The sequence below is a fragment of the Zea mays genome, chromosome 10, assembly GCF_902167145.1.
Source record: "Zea mays cultivar B73 chromosome 10, Zm-B73-REFERENCE-NAM-5.0, whole genome shotgun sequence".
NCBI lineage: Eukaryota > Viridiplantae > Streptophyta > Magnoliopsida > Poales > Poaceae > Zea > Zea mays.
The window spans coordinates 151,687,799-151,705,486 of record NC_050105.1 but is presented as its reverse complement, the minus strand read 5'-3'; positions in this window follow the sequence as shown (position 1 = coordinate 151,705,486).

Below are 17,688 nucleotides of genomic sequence, written 5' to 3'. Positions count from 1 at the left end.
CGCCCTCCAACTTCTGAAGGGAGACCTTGACGTTCGAGGTGGTCGGGTTCCGAGGAACCTACCACGCGGTACTGGGGAGGCCATGCTACGCGAAGTTCATGGCCGTCCCCAACTACACCTACCTGAAGCTCAAGATGCCGGGCCCCAACGGGGTCATCACCGTCGGCCCCACGTACAAACACGCGTTCGAATGCGACGTGGAGTGCGTGGAGTACGCCGAGGCCCTCATCACCGACCTGGAGAACCTCTCCAAAGAGGTGCCAGACGTGAAGCGTCATGCCGGCAACTTCGAGCCAGTGGAGACGGTTAAGGCCGTCCCTCTCGACCCCAGTGGCGACACCTCCAAGCAGATCCGGATCGGTTCCGGGCTCGACCCCAAATAGGAAGCAGTGCTCGTCGACTTTCTCCGCGCAAACGCCGACGTCTTTGCGTGGAGTCCCTCGGACATGCCCGGCATACCGAGGGATGTCGCCGAGCACTCGCTGGATATTCGGGCCGGAGCCCGACCCGTCAGGCAGCCTCTGCGCCGATTCGACGAGGAGAAGCGCAGAGTGATAGGCGAGGAGATCCACAAGCTAATGGCAGCAGGGTTCATCAAAGAGGTATTCCATCCCGAATGGCTTGCCAACCCTGTGCTTGTGAGGAAGAAAGGGGGGAAATGGCGGATGTGTGTAGACTACACTGGTCTCAACAAAGCATGTCCGAAGGTTCCCTACCCTCTACCTCGCATCGATCAAATCGTGGATTCCACTGCTGGGTGCGAAACCCTGTCCTTCCTCGATGCCTACTCAGGGTATCACCAAATCCGGATGAAAGAGTCCGACCAGCTCGCGACTTCTTTCATCACGCCCTTCGGCATGTACTGCTACGTCACCATGCCGTTCGGTTTGAGGAATGCGGGCGCGACGTACCAGCGGTGCATGAACCATGTGTTCGGCAAACACATCGGTCGCACGGTCGAGGCCTACGTCGATGACATCGTAGTCAAGACAAGGAAGGCTTCCGACCTCCTCTCCGACCTTGAAGTGACATTCCGATGTCTCAAAGCGAAAGGCGTCAAGCTCAATCCCGAGAAGTGTGTCTTCGGGGTGCCCCGGGGCATGCTCTTGGGGTTCATCGTCTCCGAGCGAGGCATCGAAGCCAACCCGGAGAAGATCGCAGCTATCACCAGCATGGGGCCCATCAAGGACTTAAAAGGCGTACAGAGGGTCATGGGATGTCTCGCGGCCCTGAGCCGCTTCATCTCACGCCTCGGCGAAAGAGGTCTGCCTCTGTACCGCCTCTTAAGGAAGGCCGAGTGTTTCGCTTGGACCCCTGAGGCCGAGGAAGCCTTCGGGAACCTGAAGGCGCTCCTTACAAAGGCGCCTATCTTGGTGCCCCTAGCAGACGGAGAAGCCCTCTTGGTCTACGTCGCCGCAACCACTCAGGTGGTTAGCGCCGCGATTGTGGTCGAGAGGCAAGAAGAGGGGCATGCATTGCCCGTTAAGAGGCCAGTCTACTTCGTCAGCGAGGTACTGTCCGAGACCAAGATCCGCTACCCACAGGTTCAGAAGCTGCTGTATGCAGTGATCCTGACGAGGCGAAAGTTGTGACATTACTTCGAGTCTCATCCGGTGACTGTGGTGTCATCCTTCCCCCTGGGGGAGATCATCCAGTGCCGAGAGGCCTCGGGCAGGATCGCAAAGTGGGCGGTGGAAATCATGGGCGAGGCAATTTCGTTCGCCCCTCGGAAGGCCATCAAGTCCCAGGTGCTGGCGGACTTCGTAGCCAAATGGGTCGACACCCAGCTGCCGACGGCTCCGATCCAACCGGAGCTCTGGACCATGTTTTTCGACGGGTCGCTGATGAAGACGGGAGCCGGCGCGGGCCTGATCTTCATCTCGCCCCTCGGGAAACACCTACGCTACGTGCTACGCCTCCATTTCCCGGCGTCCAACAATGTGGCTGAGTACGAGGCTCTGGTCAACGGGTTGCGGATCGCCATCGAGCTAGGGGTCAGACGCCTCGACGCTCGCGGTGACTCGCAGCTCGTCATCGACCAAGTCATGAAGAACTCCCACTGCCGCGACCCGAAGATGGAGGCCTACTGCGATGAGGTTCGGCGCCTGGAAGACAAGTTCTACGGGCTCGAGCTCAACCACATCGCTCGGCGCTACAACGAGACTGCGGACGAGCTGGCTAAAATAGCCTCAGGGCGAACAACGGTTCCCCCGGACGTCTTCTCCCGGGATCTGCACCAACCCTCCGTCAAGATCGACGACACGCCCGAGCCCAAGGCACCCTCGGCACAGCCCGAGGCACCCTCGGCTCGGCCCGAGGCGCCCTCGGTTCAGCCCGAGGTACCCTCGGCCCCCGAGGGCGAGGCACTGCACGTCGAGGAGGAGCAGAGCGGGGCCACGCCTGATCGAAATTGGCAGACCCTGTACCTGCAATATCTCCGCCAAGGAGAGCTACCCCTCGACCAAGCCGAGGCTCGGCGGGTAGCGCGACGCGCCAAGTCGTTCGTCTTGCTGGGCGATGAGGAGGAGCTCTACCACCGCAGCCCCTCGGGCATCCTCCAGCGATGCATCTCCATCGCCGAAGGTCAGGAACTCCTGCAAGAAATACACTCGGGGGCTTGCGGCCATCATGCAGCGCCTCGAGCCCTTGTCGGGAATGCTTTCCGGCAAGGCTTCTACTGGCCAACGGCGGTGGCTGACGCCACTAGAATTGTCCGCACCTGCGAAGGGTGCCAATTCTATGCGAAGCAGACCCACCTGCCCGCTCAGGCTCTGCAGACGATACCCATCACCTGGCCCTTTGCTGTATGGGGTCTGGACCTCGTCGGTCCCTTGCAGAAGGCGCCCGGGGGCTACACGCACCTGCTGGTCGCCATCGACAAATTCTCCAAGTGGATCGAGGTCCGACCCCTGAACAACATCAGGTCCGAGCAGGCGGTGGCGTTCTTCACCAACATCATCCATCGCTTCGGGGTCCCAAACTCCATCATCACCGACAACGGTACCCAGTTCACCGGCAGAAAATTCTTGGATTTTTGCGAGGATCACCACATCCGGGTGGACTGGGCCGCCGTGGCTCATCCCATGTCGAATGGGCAAGTAGAGCGTGCCAACGGCATGATTCTACAAGGGCTCAAGCCCCGGATTTACAACGACCTCAACAAGTTCGGCAAGCGATGGATGAAGGAACTCCCCTCGGTGGTCTGGAGCCTGAGGACAACGCCGAGCCGAGCCACGGGTTTCACGCCGTTCTTCCTGGTCTACGGGGCCGAGGCCATCTTGCCCACTGACCTGGAATACGGCTCCCCGAGGACGAGGGCCTACAACGATCAAAGCAACCAAGCTAGCCGAGAAGAATCGCTGGACCAGCTGGAAGAGGCTCGAGACAAGGCCTTGCTACACTCGGCGCGGTACCAGCAGTCCCTGCGACGCTACCACGCCCGAGGGGTCCGGCCCCGAGACCTCCAGGTGGGCGACCTGGTGCTTCGGCTGCGGCAAGACGCCCGAGGGAGGCACAAGCTCACGCCCCCCTGGGAGGGGCCATTCGTCATCGCCAAAGTTCTGAAGCCCGGAACATACAAGCTGGCCAACAATCAAGGCGAGATCTACGACAACGCTTGGAACATCAAACAGCTACGTCGCTTCTACCCTTAAGATGTTTTCAAGTTGTTCATATACCTCGCACCCACGCAAAGTTTAGTCATCAAGGAAGGGTCGGCCTCGCCTCGGCAAAGCCCGACCCTCCCTCGGGGGCTAAAAGGGGGGAGACCCCCTCTGCGTCGAAATTTTCTCAAAAAAAGATCTCTTTCAGCAGAATATCTTTCGTGCTTTTTGACTACTTCGAAAAGCGGATCCTGAAAACGATGGAGTACACGTAAGCAGCCAAGGCTGACCGAGCCAAGGGACTCCTACGCCTCCGGGATACGGATACCTCACTCATCACCTTCTGCGATAAGTAACTCGCGTTCGGATAAAGTGATTCCGCAGACCGGACAAGTCTTCACGCTCGGAAGCTCTTCTGCCGAAGCGGTCCTTCAAGCCTTCTCGACTGAATCAGTGACAGGACCTCATGGACGGGTGAAAGTACGCGTAAGCGGCAAGGCCGACCGAGCCGAGGGACTCCCACGCCTCCGGGATACGGATACCTCACTCATCACCTTCCGCGAGAAGCAACTCTCGCTCGCACAAACATCCCCGTTACCGACAAAAAGTCCAGATGCTCGAAATAAGAGGAAAGGAGACGCAGCTTTACAACGCAGCGAGGGTGTGTTTTCTGGCCTCAGCGGCCGCAGAAGGCACACGCTACAAGACAATCTGATCCTGCAGACTCGGGTCTTCACGCTGGAAGGGGGCTAGCACCCTCGGCATCGACGACACCTTCGGCGAGGCCCAACCCAGCCTCGGACGGCGACGCGGTCCAGGGACTTCTCCGGGATCCGGCCCGAGCAGGCGGCTCGGCCGGTTACCCCAGGGGCCTCGGCCAACCATCTTCCAAGGGCGCCAGCCCGGTCCGAGGCCTCGGCTGATCAACTCCGGCGTCGGTCCCGCTGACGGACAACCCGACTAGGCTCCGGCCAACCAGGTTTTTCGTTTTCGAGCCAACTCCGCCTCTGTTCGTGCTGATATCTGTAGCATCCCAAAAATCCTAATCTAGGTATGAAACCCTAATCCACTTTTTTTCCTCCCTTCATCCTCTAATTCTAAGATCTCCACTAAGTTTTCTTTCATCATATGCATACATTTTGTTTGATCACAAAGCACCTCACTTAGATTCTATTTTCTAAACACTTAGAGTATTCACAAAATATGTTGTTCAAAAGAAAAAGGGGCAAAATGGGAAATGGGATTTGAAAAGTAAAAAGAAAAAGGGAAAAACTCTCTCCTCTCCCTGTTGGACCAAATCTCGGCCCAACACCCGCAAACCCCCCCCTTCCCACGCGCCCGCACCCCTCCGCATTCGGCCCAACTTCGGCCTGCTTCCGCGCGCGCGACAGCCGCTCCACACCCCGCCCTCCCTCTCGCTGACAAGGCGTCCCCACCCGTAAGCCACTCGCTCTCTCGCACGCTCGCTCCCTCTGACCAAGCGGCCCCACGAGTCAGTTGCTTCGTCGTCCGTCCGCCGTCCCCTCGCCGAAGTCACCTCCGGCCGTCGCCTCCGTCCTCCCCTCTGCCATCCTGCCGCACAGGGAAGTTTGGCACCGCTCCGTCCTCCTCCCCTTGACCAGCGTCCTCGCCGGTACCGCCCCGCCGTAGCGTCCCCTCGGCGGCGCTGTGCGCCATTTATGGCGGCACTGGGAAGCTCACCGGAGTCAGGGAGCTCCGCCGCCCCCCTTCCCCCGCGCGCCTATAAAAAGCTCGCCCCGAGCTCCTTCTTCCCCGCACCAGCTTCGGCCGTCCCTCTCCTCCCCTCCCCCGAGCTCAATTCGCAGAGCGCCGGCGTCGTCTTCCTCTCCGGTGAGTCTCTTCCTCCTCCTCCCTCTCCTTCTCTGTTGGTCCGGCAAGGAATTGAGTGAGCCGAGCAGCTCCCTCGCGTAGCCACGAACCCGAAGCGCCACCTTCCAGCCCCCGTTCCCCACCCAGAGCCCACCGGCGGCGATCCCCGCCGTGGAGCTCCGCCCCCTCCCCGTAGGCAGCCCCCTTCCGACCCCCTCTGGCCAAATTGAACCTACCGTGAGAATCACCAACTGCCGCCCGTGCTAAACCACCCTCCCTCGGACCAGGAACCGGGCCACCGGCGGCAAGCCGCCGTCAAGCTTCCCCAGCGGCCGGTTTCCCCCCCCCCCCCCCCCCGCTCGGCCGGTTCGCCCGCCGTCTGGCCGCAACGCCGTCTCTTCCCCCCCCCCTCTCTCGCTGGCAAGTGGGCCCTCTAGCGACGCCGTCACCCTCGCGGCCGCGCCGTTTCCCCCTCGCTCGTGGGCCGCCGCTGGGCCAAAAGCGCCTCAGCGCGCGCTCGCGCCCGGGGTGGGCCAAAAATCGTGCCCTCGGCCCAGAAGAGAGGAATTCTCTTTTCCTTTTTCTTTTCCACCCCCTTTTCCCATTTAAATAGTTTTATCAATATTTTATGCACAAAAAAATTATCAAAAAGGATTTCCAAGGTCACATAAAATAATGTTGTTAGAAAATGGCACACTATGATTGATGAACTATTGTTGATGTATTGTTTTACTGTATGTTTCCTAGAAGAAGCGGGAACCGCAGATCCGGATCCCGTAGCTCCGGAAGAAGGGTCGGAGCCCGAACTTCCGGAAGTAGATCTTCTGTGCCAAGAGAGCTTCAACGAAGGCAAGTCCATCCTTCCCTTGATGCATAAATTACCCATTCTCTCTACCACTGCCTAGGCCGGGAATCATGGGGGAATATTGCATTGTGAGTGACAGATGGCCCGCATTAACATATACTTTCTGGATACGAAATGTGGTTTGGAAAGAAGGGCAATGTGTTCCTCCAAATAAAGTCTCTTTTTGAAAAGTTTTGCGATGAAGGGTACTCACCCTCATCACCTTGAGAGTGGGATGATCAGGGACTCCCTGGTTTAGGGGAGGGCCTAAGGTGTTGGCTCAGCTGGTTTAGGCGTGAGCAGAAGGATTGTCCCCTCATATAAGGACCGGCTTGTCATTTTCACTACCTGTACTCCTTTATCGTACAACCACTCGAGACTGTGTGGGCAGTCACTCAATCCGAACTCGTGCGGTCCAACCCCAGGGTTAAGAAGGCTGGGGAGCACCGGGAGGATAAGGAGGGGGAAAGTTTTGTCCGGTTTGGACATGGTGGTGGCCTGACTCCTTCCGGATAACCGTTAAGGTTAGGACGTACGAGCAAGGAAAGAGATCCGGCATTCGGGTCTCGCGACGGTGAGATCGCAGAAACCGGACTAGTGGGTAAAGTGTACCCCTCTGCGCAGAGTTGAAACCTATTCGAATAGTCCGCGTCCACTGGTATGGACGAGTCTGGTATGGTATGGCAATTAGAGCTTTTTCACTAAGTTTCTTGACAAGGGAAAGGTGTGATTAAATGGGTGTTGAAAAAGAAAATAAGGCCACGGGAGCGGGAAGCTCAGTGGTGGTTGAGTTTTTGGTTACTTTTAAGACCATGGGAAAACCTTCAAGCAACTGCCTTTCTCTAAGAAAATGATGAGTGACATCAACTCCACCAAATTGAGCATGTACATCATAGGTCTCTTTCTCTCTACGGGAGCGGGGTGGGCTTGCGGAATACCTAGTGTATTCACCCAGATTTATTTATGTTTTTCAGCAGCCGAGGACTTCTTTTCTGCTATGCTTGATTAAGAGGGCTGTGTCTGCACCCAGTTCTGCCTGTGGCTTGGGCTAGTGTATTTTCCTACTGCGCTTCTCTATTTGGCTCTCTCGAGCTTGTACCCCGGTATTGTAATAAATTTTATCTAAACTCTGTACTATTTGAAGTAAGGAATGTGTTTACTAGCCTCCTGGGACTAGTAATTGTTTCACATTTGAGTCCCAAAGGATCGGGACGCTTCAATATCGCTACCCCCGGCCTCGGCTCGTCGAAAAGCGGCCAAGGGGTCTCTTTAACTAAGCTAGAGGAGCCTCAGACAACAAGGCCGATCGAGCCGAGGGACTCCTACGCCTCCGGGATACGGATACCTCACTCGTCACCTTGACACGGGGCGACTCATGCTTGGTGAAGCGGTTCAGATAATCAACAGGCGAGACTTAGTGCTCGAAAATGAGGAAAAAACACGGCTCCGTGCCGAAATTACATACATGTTCAGGCCTCGACAGCCACAATGAACAAAGACACCGGCATTCAAGGTGCCATTACAAACGGAACTCCGGTTCCCCCTCCGCAGGTACGAACAACCCCACTCCATGGGGGAAGGCCTGCGGAGCAACGGAAGACCGACGAACGGCGCGCCGCCACCTGCTCCAGCAGCGGCGACGACGACGACTTTCGCTCCGGGGGGCCGAACAGCGGCAGCACTGACCTCAGGGCGGATGCTGCTGCCAGGTGGCCCCCGCCCATGCCAAAACTCGTAAGGCAAGGACGGGCAGAAGGCCGTAGAGTTGGAGGTCAGTCCGTGGCCGGCCCTGGCTATCACGCCGGCGGAAGAACCTCTTCCAGCTGCCGTGGCGGACGCCGGCGCCGCGAGCGGCTCCGAAGCCACTCGCGTCCGAAAGCCGGGCACGCTGCAGCTGCCAGCGCCACGGACGACAACGATGAGGCAGAAAGACGGCGGGTACCCCCCATCTGGGGGCTTGGAAAATGGAAAGACGCGACGCATAAGGGAGGAAGAAGACATGGTCGCCTTCCGAAAGGGGTCACCCTCCTTTTAAAGGCAATTCTCCCTACGTGCGCCCCCAAACGTCACGGGCTGAGTCTTCTCCAACACGCTCCAAGGCCCTCCCCTGCGGCGCGGGGGCTGGGTCCCGCATGTCATGCAAACCGGCTCAGAGCAGAAGAAGCCAAACCGCCGCGCGTGGCGCACACAACCGCCCAGCAGTTACAAGCGACCCCCCACTTTTGCCCAGACCAACGGGCGGAAGGGGCGGGCAGCCATGCAGGCGGCATGCAACCGCGCCAGGTGGACGCGCTTCTCCGACTCCCAACACGCCAGCATGGAGGCCCAGGCCCACGCGTCACACAACCGGCGCGCCAGATGCTGCATGCAAGCAACTGCACCGCCATTTGTGCCACCACCGCGCCTCTTCGGTTGCGGAACCAATACCGCGACTCGAGGCGGCCCAGCGCACGACCCAGCAGCGCCAGCCTGGCGCGACGGTCAATGCAGCCGAAAGTGGGGCAGCAGTAATGACGGTGGCAGGCGGGCGGGAGCGGCGGTCACGTCGTCAGCCAGGCTCACGTCCCATCCAGGGGCAGCAAGCGAACCCCCTCTCACGGCGTGAAGATAGGGCGCCCGTGATCCGTTCCTCGAACGGCTCGTGCACGCGCAACGGCCGCCCCGCCAACCACTCGCCCCGTCGCATTAACTCCGCGGCGGGACAGGCGGCGCTTCTGGCAGGAGAAGCGGGCGACGCTTCGCCTTCGCCGTAATAACCGCGCCAAAAAAGGTACGCCACGTCGTTCGATTTCGTATCCTTTTCCTTTTTTCCTCTTTCTCTATCTCTTGCAACAGGGACCGAGAAAGGGGGATACCCCGAAAAGGATCCTTCCCGGTGAAGGAGCCGGGCTCCGAGCCCCCCCTACTGATCAGAGGTTCGAAGGCTGGCCCTCCGAGGGGTTCAACAGTCGCCTCAGATCGCGTGGGCCCTACACCCACTACTGGTCAGAGGTTCGAAGGCCGGCCCCCCGAAGGGCTCCACGGCCGCCTCAGGCTACTCGGGCTCCGCGCCCATTACTGATCAGGGGTTCGAAGGCTGGCCCCCGAAGGGTTCACAGTCGCCTCAGACCCCGAGCGAGGGATGACCAGGGTTACGTTCGATACATAACCAAGGCTCGGGCTGCGCTCCCGAGGTACCCTAGGACATTTCCGAGACCAGCGGGAGCGATCTTGTAACGGAATCCCATCAGAGGGAGGCATCGAGCCCTCGGACCCCGTCGCCAGGGGACCGGGTCCGGCAGATCACCCGCAGGTACTTTTGGGCGTGCCTCTGGGCCCCTAGCCGACCCCCAACGAACGGGGCACGGACGTCCACTCGGATTACCCGCTTGCAGCTCACCGGAGACACCATGTTCGGTGCCCATCGAGGGTAACATGGCGCTCTCCCCCCCCCCCTCCTCCTTGCGGAAAGGCGACGTAGGGGCGTATGTAAAAAAGCCGAGTCTGTCCCTGATCGCCCTCTCGCCCTGTGCGGAGGTTCGGGGGCTGCTCTCGCAAACCCGGCTCCGGCCGAACCGTTGACAGCGTCAACATACCAGCCCGAGAGCTTGGGCCCCGACCGTGCACCCGGGCTACGGCCAGTTCGCATGAGGGAACAACCAGACCAGCCAAAGCATTATGCAAGGCATTAAGACCTCGGGGGAGTGAAACCACTCCTCCGAGGCCTCGGGGGCTATACCCGGCGGGTGCGCTCGCGCGCACCCACCGGAACAAAATGCAACCGAGAAAGGCTGGTCCCCTTGCAAAAAAGTGCGACGAAAGCCTCCAAGCGAGTGCTAACACTCCCTTCGAGGCTCGGGGGCTACTGTCGGGGACCATAATTAGGGGTACCCTCAAGACGCCTAATTCTCAGCTGGTAACCCCCATCAGCATAAAGCTGCAGAGGCCTGATGGGTGCGATTAAGTCAGGGATCAGTCCATACGAGCGACTCGATCACGCCTCGCCCGAGCCTAGCCTCGGACAAGGGCAGCCGACCCCGAGGGATTTCCATCTCGCCCGAGGCTCCCCTTTAACGGCGGACACATCTCCGGCTCGCCCGAGGCCTTGCCTTCGCTGAGAAGCAACCCTGACTAAATCGACGCACCGACCGACCGAGTCGCAGGAGCATTTAACGCAAAGGTGGCCTGACACCTTTATCCTGACGCGCGCCCCCCGGCAGAGCCGAAGTGACCGCCGTCACTTCGCTGCTCCACTGACCGGTCTGACAGAAGGACAGCGCCGCCTGCGCCACTCCGACTGCAGTGCCACTTGACAGAGTGAGACTGACAGACAGTCAGGCCTTGCCAAAGGCGCCATAGGAAACTCCGCTCCGCCCGACCCAGGGCTCGGACTCGGGCTAAGCCCCGGAAGACGGCGAACTCCGCTCCGCCCAACCCAGGGCTCGGACTCGGGCTAGGCCCCGGAAGACGGCAAACTCCGCTCCGCCCGACCCAGGGCTCGGACTCGGGCTAGGCCCCGGAAGACGGCGAACTCCGCTCCGCCCGACCCAGGGCTCGGACTCGGGCTAGGCTCCGGAAGACGGCGAACTCCGCTCCGCCCGACCCAGGGCTCGGACTCGGGCTAAGCCCCGGAAGACGGCGAACTCCGCTCCGTCCGAGCCCGCCCGACCCAGGGCTCGGACTCGGGCTCAGCCCTAGAAGACGACGAACTCCGCTCCGCCCGACCCAGGGCTCGGACTCGGGCTCAGCCCCAGAAGACGACGAACTCCGCTTCGCCCGACCCCAGGGCTCGGACTCCGCCCTGGCCTCTGCCGAACAACCTTCGCCTCGCCCGACCCAGGGGCTCGGGCTCAGCCTCGGCCACGGAAGACAGACTCGACCTCGGCTTCGGAGGAGCCTCCACGTCGCCCGACCTAGGGCACAGGCCCGCCACGTCAACAGGAAGCGCCATCATCACCCTACCCCGAGCCGACTCGGGCCGCAGAGAACAAGGCCGGTGTCCCATCTGGCTAGCTCCGCCAGATAGGCAATGATGGCGCCCCGCTAGCCCTGTGACGACGGCGGCTCTCAGCTCCCTTACGGAAGCAGGGGGACGTCAGCGAGGACTCAACCGCTCCGACAGCTGTCTCTCCGCCAGGCTCCGTTGCTCCTCCGATAGCCACGACATCACACCAGCAGGGTGCCAAGATCTCTCCGGCTGCCACATTGGCATGTACTTAGGGCGCTAGCTCTCCCTCCGCTAGACACTTAGCACTCTGCTACAACCCCATTGTACACCTGGATCCTCTCCTTACGCCTATAAAAGGAAGGACCAGGGCCTTCTTAGAGAAGGTTGGCCGCGCGGGGACGAGGGCGGGACAGGCGCTCTCTTGGGGCCGCTCGCTTCCCTCACCCGCGTGGACGCTTGTAACCCCCTACTGCAAGCGCACCCGACCTAGGCGCGGGACGAACACGAAGGCCGCGGGATTTCCACCTCTCTCATGCCCGTCTCCGGCCACCTCGCTTTCCCCCCTTCGCGCTCGCCCACGCGCTCGACCCATCTGGGCTGGGGCACGCGGCACACTCACTCGTCGGCTCAGGGACCCCCCCGGTCTCGAAACGTCGACAAGTGCTACCACAAGGGTTTATGGACGCCCTTGGCTGATTAATTAGGAAAGCTAGTGGAGGACTACCTTACCCGAAAGGGGCAAGGGCAGTAGGGGAGTGGTCAGTGTAGGGAGGTCCTTGGTTGATTTTGCTGCGATGGCGGTCAGGCAAGAACCCTGCACTGGAGCTTCCTATAAACTGTAGCGGGTTTTCTGAAGCTAGTGGAACTTTGTAAAGGCCTCGTAGTGGTACCGTGCCTCGCTTCCTTGGTAGAGGTGTATGGAGTCTGATCAACTCTGTGGCAAATGGGTAACACGACTTGTGGGTAAAGATGCGCAACCTCTGCAGAGTGTAAAACTAGTATACTAGCCGTGCTCACGGTCATGAGCGGCTCGGACACTCACACGATTAAATTATGGAACCTAAACTCAATTTGTCATATGCATTGCATCGCAGGTGAGGTTGTTACTTTTGTTCTACTACTTAATTGGGCTGGTATTTACTTATACTTAGTAATTGCTAATAAAATGTTGACCAACTTTAAAAGCAATGCTCAGCTCTAACCATCCTCTTTGGTAAGCCTTACACTTCACGTGGGCTCCCATCTTTGGCGAGTTCATGCACATTATTCCCCACAACTTGTTGAGCGATGAACGTATGTGAGCTCACTCTTGCTGTCTCACACCCCCACAGGTCAAGAACAGGTACCGCAGGATGAGGCGCATGAAGGATGTTGTGACGAGTTCGTGAGAGGTCTAGGTCGTCGTCTCCCAGTCAACTTTGGGTTGCTGGACCGTTGTCTCCTTATAATGTAATTATTTATTTATTTTGTACAGAACCCCTATTATATAGTAAAGATGTGACATTCGATCCTGTGCCATGATTCATCATATGTGTGAGACTTGGTCCCAGCACACCTGGTGATTATGTTCGCGCCCGGGTCTTGGTGCCCCGAAACCCGGGTGTGACACAAGACACCAGGGACCTTCCCAAGAACTGGCAAGTCCCCGATGTGCTCTTTCTATTAATTTTACACCCCGCCCAATCGGCATCTGAATAACCAATCAAATCAAATGTGGATCCCCGAGGGTACCAAAGCCCAAACTTAGGAGTATAAACTAAATATCTCAAGATTCGTTTTACGACCGTAAGGTGAGCTTCCTTAGGGTCGGCTTGGAATCTTGCACACATGCATACGGAAAGCATTATGTCCGGTTGAGATGCACATAAATAGAGTAAAGAGCCTACCATTGACCGGTATACCTTTTGATCGACAAATTTACCTCCCGTGTCGAGGTCGAGATGCCCATTGGTTCCCATGGGTGTCTTGATGGGTTTGGCATCCTTCATCCCAAACTTGTTTAGAATATCTTGAATATACTTCGTTTGGCTAATGAAGGTGCCTTCTTGGAGTTGCTTCACTTGAAATCCTAAGAAGTACTTCAACTCCCCCATCATTGACATCTCGAATTTCTGTGTCATGATCCTACTAAATTCCTCACATGTAGATTCGTTAGTAGACCCAAATATAATATCATCAACATAAATTTGGCATACAAACAAATCATTGTCAAGAATTTTAGTAAATAAAGTAGGATCAGCCTTTCCGACTTTGAAGCCATTAGTGATAAGAAAATCTCTTAGGCATTCATACCATGCTCTTGGGGCTTGCTTGAGCCCATAAAGCGCCTTAGAGAGTTTATACACGTGATTAGGATACTCACTATCTTCAAAGCCGGGAGGTTGCTCAACATAGACTCCTCCTTGATTGGTCCATTGAGGAAGGCACTTTTCACGTCCATTTGATAAAGCTTAAAGACATGGTAAGTAGCATAGGCAAGTAAAATGCGAATTGATTCTAGCCTAGCTACGGGTGCATAGGTTTCACCGAAATCCAAACCTTCGACTTGTGAATATCCTTTGGCCACAAGTCGGGCTTTGTTCCTTGTCACCACACCATGCTCATCTTGCTTGTTGCGGAAGACCCACTTGGTTCCTACAACATTTTGATTAGGACGTGGAACTAAATGCCATACCTCATTCCTAGTGAAGTTGTTGAGCTCCTCTTGCATCGCGACCACCCAATCCGAATCTTGAAGTGCTTCCTCTACCCTGTGTGGCTCAATAGAGGAAACAAAGGAGTAATGTTCACAAAAATGAGCTACACGAGATCGAGTAGTTACCCCCTTTTGAATATCGCCGAGGATGGTGTTCACGGGGTGATCTCGTTGGATTGCTTGGTGGACTCTTGGGTGTGGCGGTCTTGTAGCTTGTTCTTCTTCCTCATCTTGATCATGGGCATCTCCCCCTTGATCATTGTTCTCGTCTTGAGGTGGCTCAACTTCTTGATTTTCTACTTCATCATTTTGAGCCTGATCCTTATCTTGGGTTGGTGGAGATGCTTGCATGGAGGAGGATGGTTGATCTTGTGCATTTGGAGGCTCTTCGGATTCCTTAGGACATACATCCCCAATGGACATGTTCCTTAGCGCGAGGCATGGAGCCTCTTCATCACCTATCTCATCAAGATAAACTTGCTCTACTTGAGAGTCGTTAGTCTCATCAAACACAATGTCACAAGAAACTTCAACTTGTCCAGAGGACTTGTTAAAGACTCTATATGCCCTTGTGTTTGAATCATATCCTAGTAAAAAGCCTTCTACAGCCTTAGGAGCAAATTTTGATTTTCTACCTCTTTTAACAAGAATAAAGCATTTGCTACCAAAGACTCTAAAATATGAAACATTGGGCTTTTTACCGGTTAGGAGTTCATACAATGTCTTCTTGAGGATTCGGTGTAGATACAACCGGTTGATGGCGTAGCAGGCGGTGTTGACCGCCTCGGCCCAAAACCGATCTGAAGTCTTGTACTCATCAAGCATGGTTCTTGCCATGTCCAATAGAATTTGATTCTTCCTCTCCACTACACCATTTTGTTGCGGCGTGTAGGGAGAAGAGAACTCATTCTTGATGCCCTCCTCCTCAAGGAAGCGTTCAATTTGAGAGTTCTTGAACTCCGTCCCGTTGTCGCTTCTAATCTTCTTGATCCTTAAGCCGAACTCGTTTTGAGCCCGTCTCAAGAATCCCTTTAAGGTTTCTTGGGTATGAGATTTTTCCTGCAAAAAGAACACCCAAGTGAAGCGAGAATAGTCATCCACAATAACTAAACAGTACTTACTCCCGCCGATGCTTATGTAAGCTATCGGGCCGAATAGGTCCATATGTAGGAGCTCGAGTGGCTTGTTAGTCGTCATGATGTTCTTGTGTGGATGATGAACACCAACTTGCTTCCCTGCCTGACATGCGCTACAAACCCTATCTTTCTCAAAATGAACATCTGTTAGTCCCAAAATGTGTTCTCCCTTTAGAAGCTTGTGAAGATTCTTCATTCCAACATGTGCTAGTCGGCGATGCCAGAGCCAGCCCATGTTAGTCTTAGCAACTAAGCAAGTGTCGAGTTCAGCTCTATCAAAATCTACTAAGTATAGCTGACCCTCTAACACTCCCTTAAATGCTATTGAATCATCACTTCTTCTAAAGACAGTAACACCTGTATCTGTAAAAAGACAGTTGTAGCCCATTTTGCATAATTGAGAGACGGAAAGCAAATTGTAATCTAAAGAATCTACAAGAAAAACATTGGAAATGGAATGGTCAGGAGATATAGCAATTTTACCCAATCCTTTGACCAAACCTTGATTTCCATCCCCGAATGTGATAGCTCGTTGGGGATCTTGGTTTTTCTCGTAGGAGGAGAACATCTTTTTCTCCCCTGTCATATGGTTTGTGCACCCGCTATCGATGATCCAACTTGAGCCCCCGGATGCATAAACCTACAAAACAAGTTCAGTTCTTGATTTTAGGTACCCAAACAGTTTTGGGTCCTTTGGCATTAGATACAAGAACTTTGGATACCCAAACACAAGTCTTGGTGCCCTTGTGTTTGTCCCCAACATACTTGGCAACTAGCTTGCCTGATTTGTTGGTTAGCACATAATATGCATCAAAAGTTTTAAACGAAATGTTATGATCATTTGATGCAGTAGAAGTTTTCTTCTTAGGCAATTTTGCACGGGTTGATTGCCTAGAACTAGATGTCTCACCCTTATACATAAAAGCATGATTAGGGCCAGAGTGAGACTTCCTAGAATGAATTCTCCTAATTTTGCTCTTGGGATAACCGGAAGGGTATAAAATGTAACCCTCGTTATCCTGAGGCATGGGAGCCTTGCCCTTAACAAAGTTTGACAATCTTTTAGGAGGGGCATTAAGTTTGACATTGTCTCCCTTTTGGAAGCCAATGTCATCCTTGATGTCAGGGCGTCTCCCACTATAGAGCATGCTTCTAGCAAATTTAAACTTTTCATTTTCTAAGTCATGCTCGGCAATTCTAGCATCTAGTTTTGCTATATGATCATTTTGTTGTTTAATTAAAGCCATATGATCATGAATAGCATCAATGTTAATATCTCTACATCTAGTGCAAATAGTAACATGCTCAATGGTAGATGTAGAGGGTTTGCAAGAATTAAGTTCAACAATCTTAGCATGTAGAATATCATTCTTATCTCTAAGATTGGAAATGGAAGCATTGCAAACATCTAATTATTTAGCCTTAGCAATCAATTTTTCATTTTCAATCCTAAGGCTAGCAAGAGAATCATTTAATTCTTCAATCTTAGCAAGCAAGTTAACATTATCATCTCTAAGATTGGGAATTGAAACATCACAAATATTAGAATCAACCTTAGCAATTAGCTTAGCATTTTCATTTCTGAGGTTGGCAATAATATCATGGTAAGTGCTTAGCTCATTAGATAATTTTTCACATTTTTCTACTTTTAGAGCATAAGCATTTTTAACCTTAACATGCTTCTTATTTTCCTTAATTAGGAAGTCCTCTTGGGAGTCCAAGAGTTCATCCTTCTCATGAATAGCACTAATTAGTTCATTTAATTTTTCTTTTTGTTGCATGTTTAGGTTGGCAAAAAGGATGCGCAAATTATCCTCCTCATCACTAGCATTATCTTCATCACTAGAGGATGCATATTTAGTGGAGGATTTAGATTTCACTTTCTTCTTTTTGTCGTCCTTTGCCATGAGGCACTTGTGGCCGACGTTGGGGAAGAGGAGTCCCTTGGTGACGGCGATGTTGGCGGCGTCCTCGTCGGAGGAGGAGTCGCTGGAGCTCTCGTCGGAGTCCCATTCGCGGCATACATGGGCATCGCCGCCCCTCTTCTTGTGGTACCTCTTCTTTTCTCTCCTCTTTCCCTTCTTATCGTCGCCCCTGTCACTGTCACTAGATAGTGGACATTTTGCAATGAAATGACCGGGCTTACCACACTTGTAGCAAACTTTCTTGGAGCGGGGCTTGTAATCCTTCCCCCTCCTTTGCTTGAGGATTTGGTGGAAACTCTTGATGATTAGCGTCATCTCCTCATTGTCGAGCTTAGAGGCGTCGATGGGTTGTCTACTTGATGTAGACTCCTCCTTTTTCTCCTTCGTTGCCTTGAATGCAACCGGTTGTGCTTCGGGTGTGGAGGGGCCATCTAGCTCGATGATTTTCTTTGAGCCTTTGATCATCAACTCAAAGCTCACAAAATTTCCTATCACTTCCTCGGGAGTCATTAGTGTATATCTAGGATTTCCTTGAATTAATTGAACTTGCGTAGGATTAAGAAAAACAAGGGATCTTAGAATAACCTTGACCATCTCATGGTCATCCCATTTTGGGCTCCCGAGGTTGCGCACTTGATTCACCAAGGTCTTCAAGCGGTTGTACATGTCTTGTGGCTCCTCCCCTTGGCGAAGCCGGAAGCGACCGAGCTCCCCCTCGATCGTCTCCCG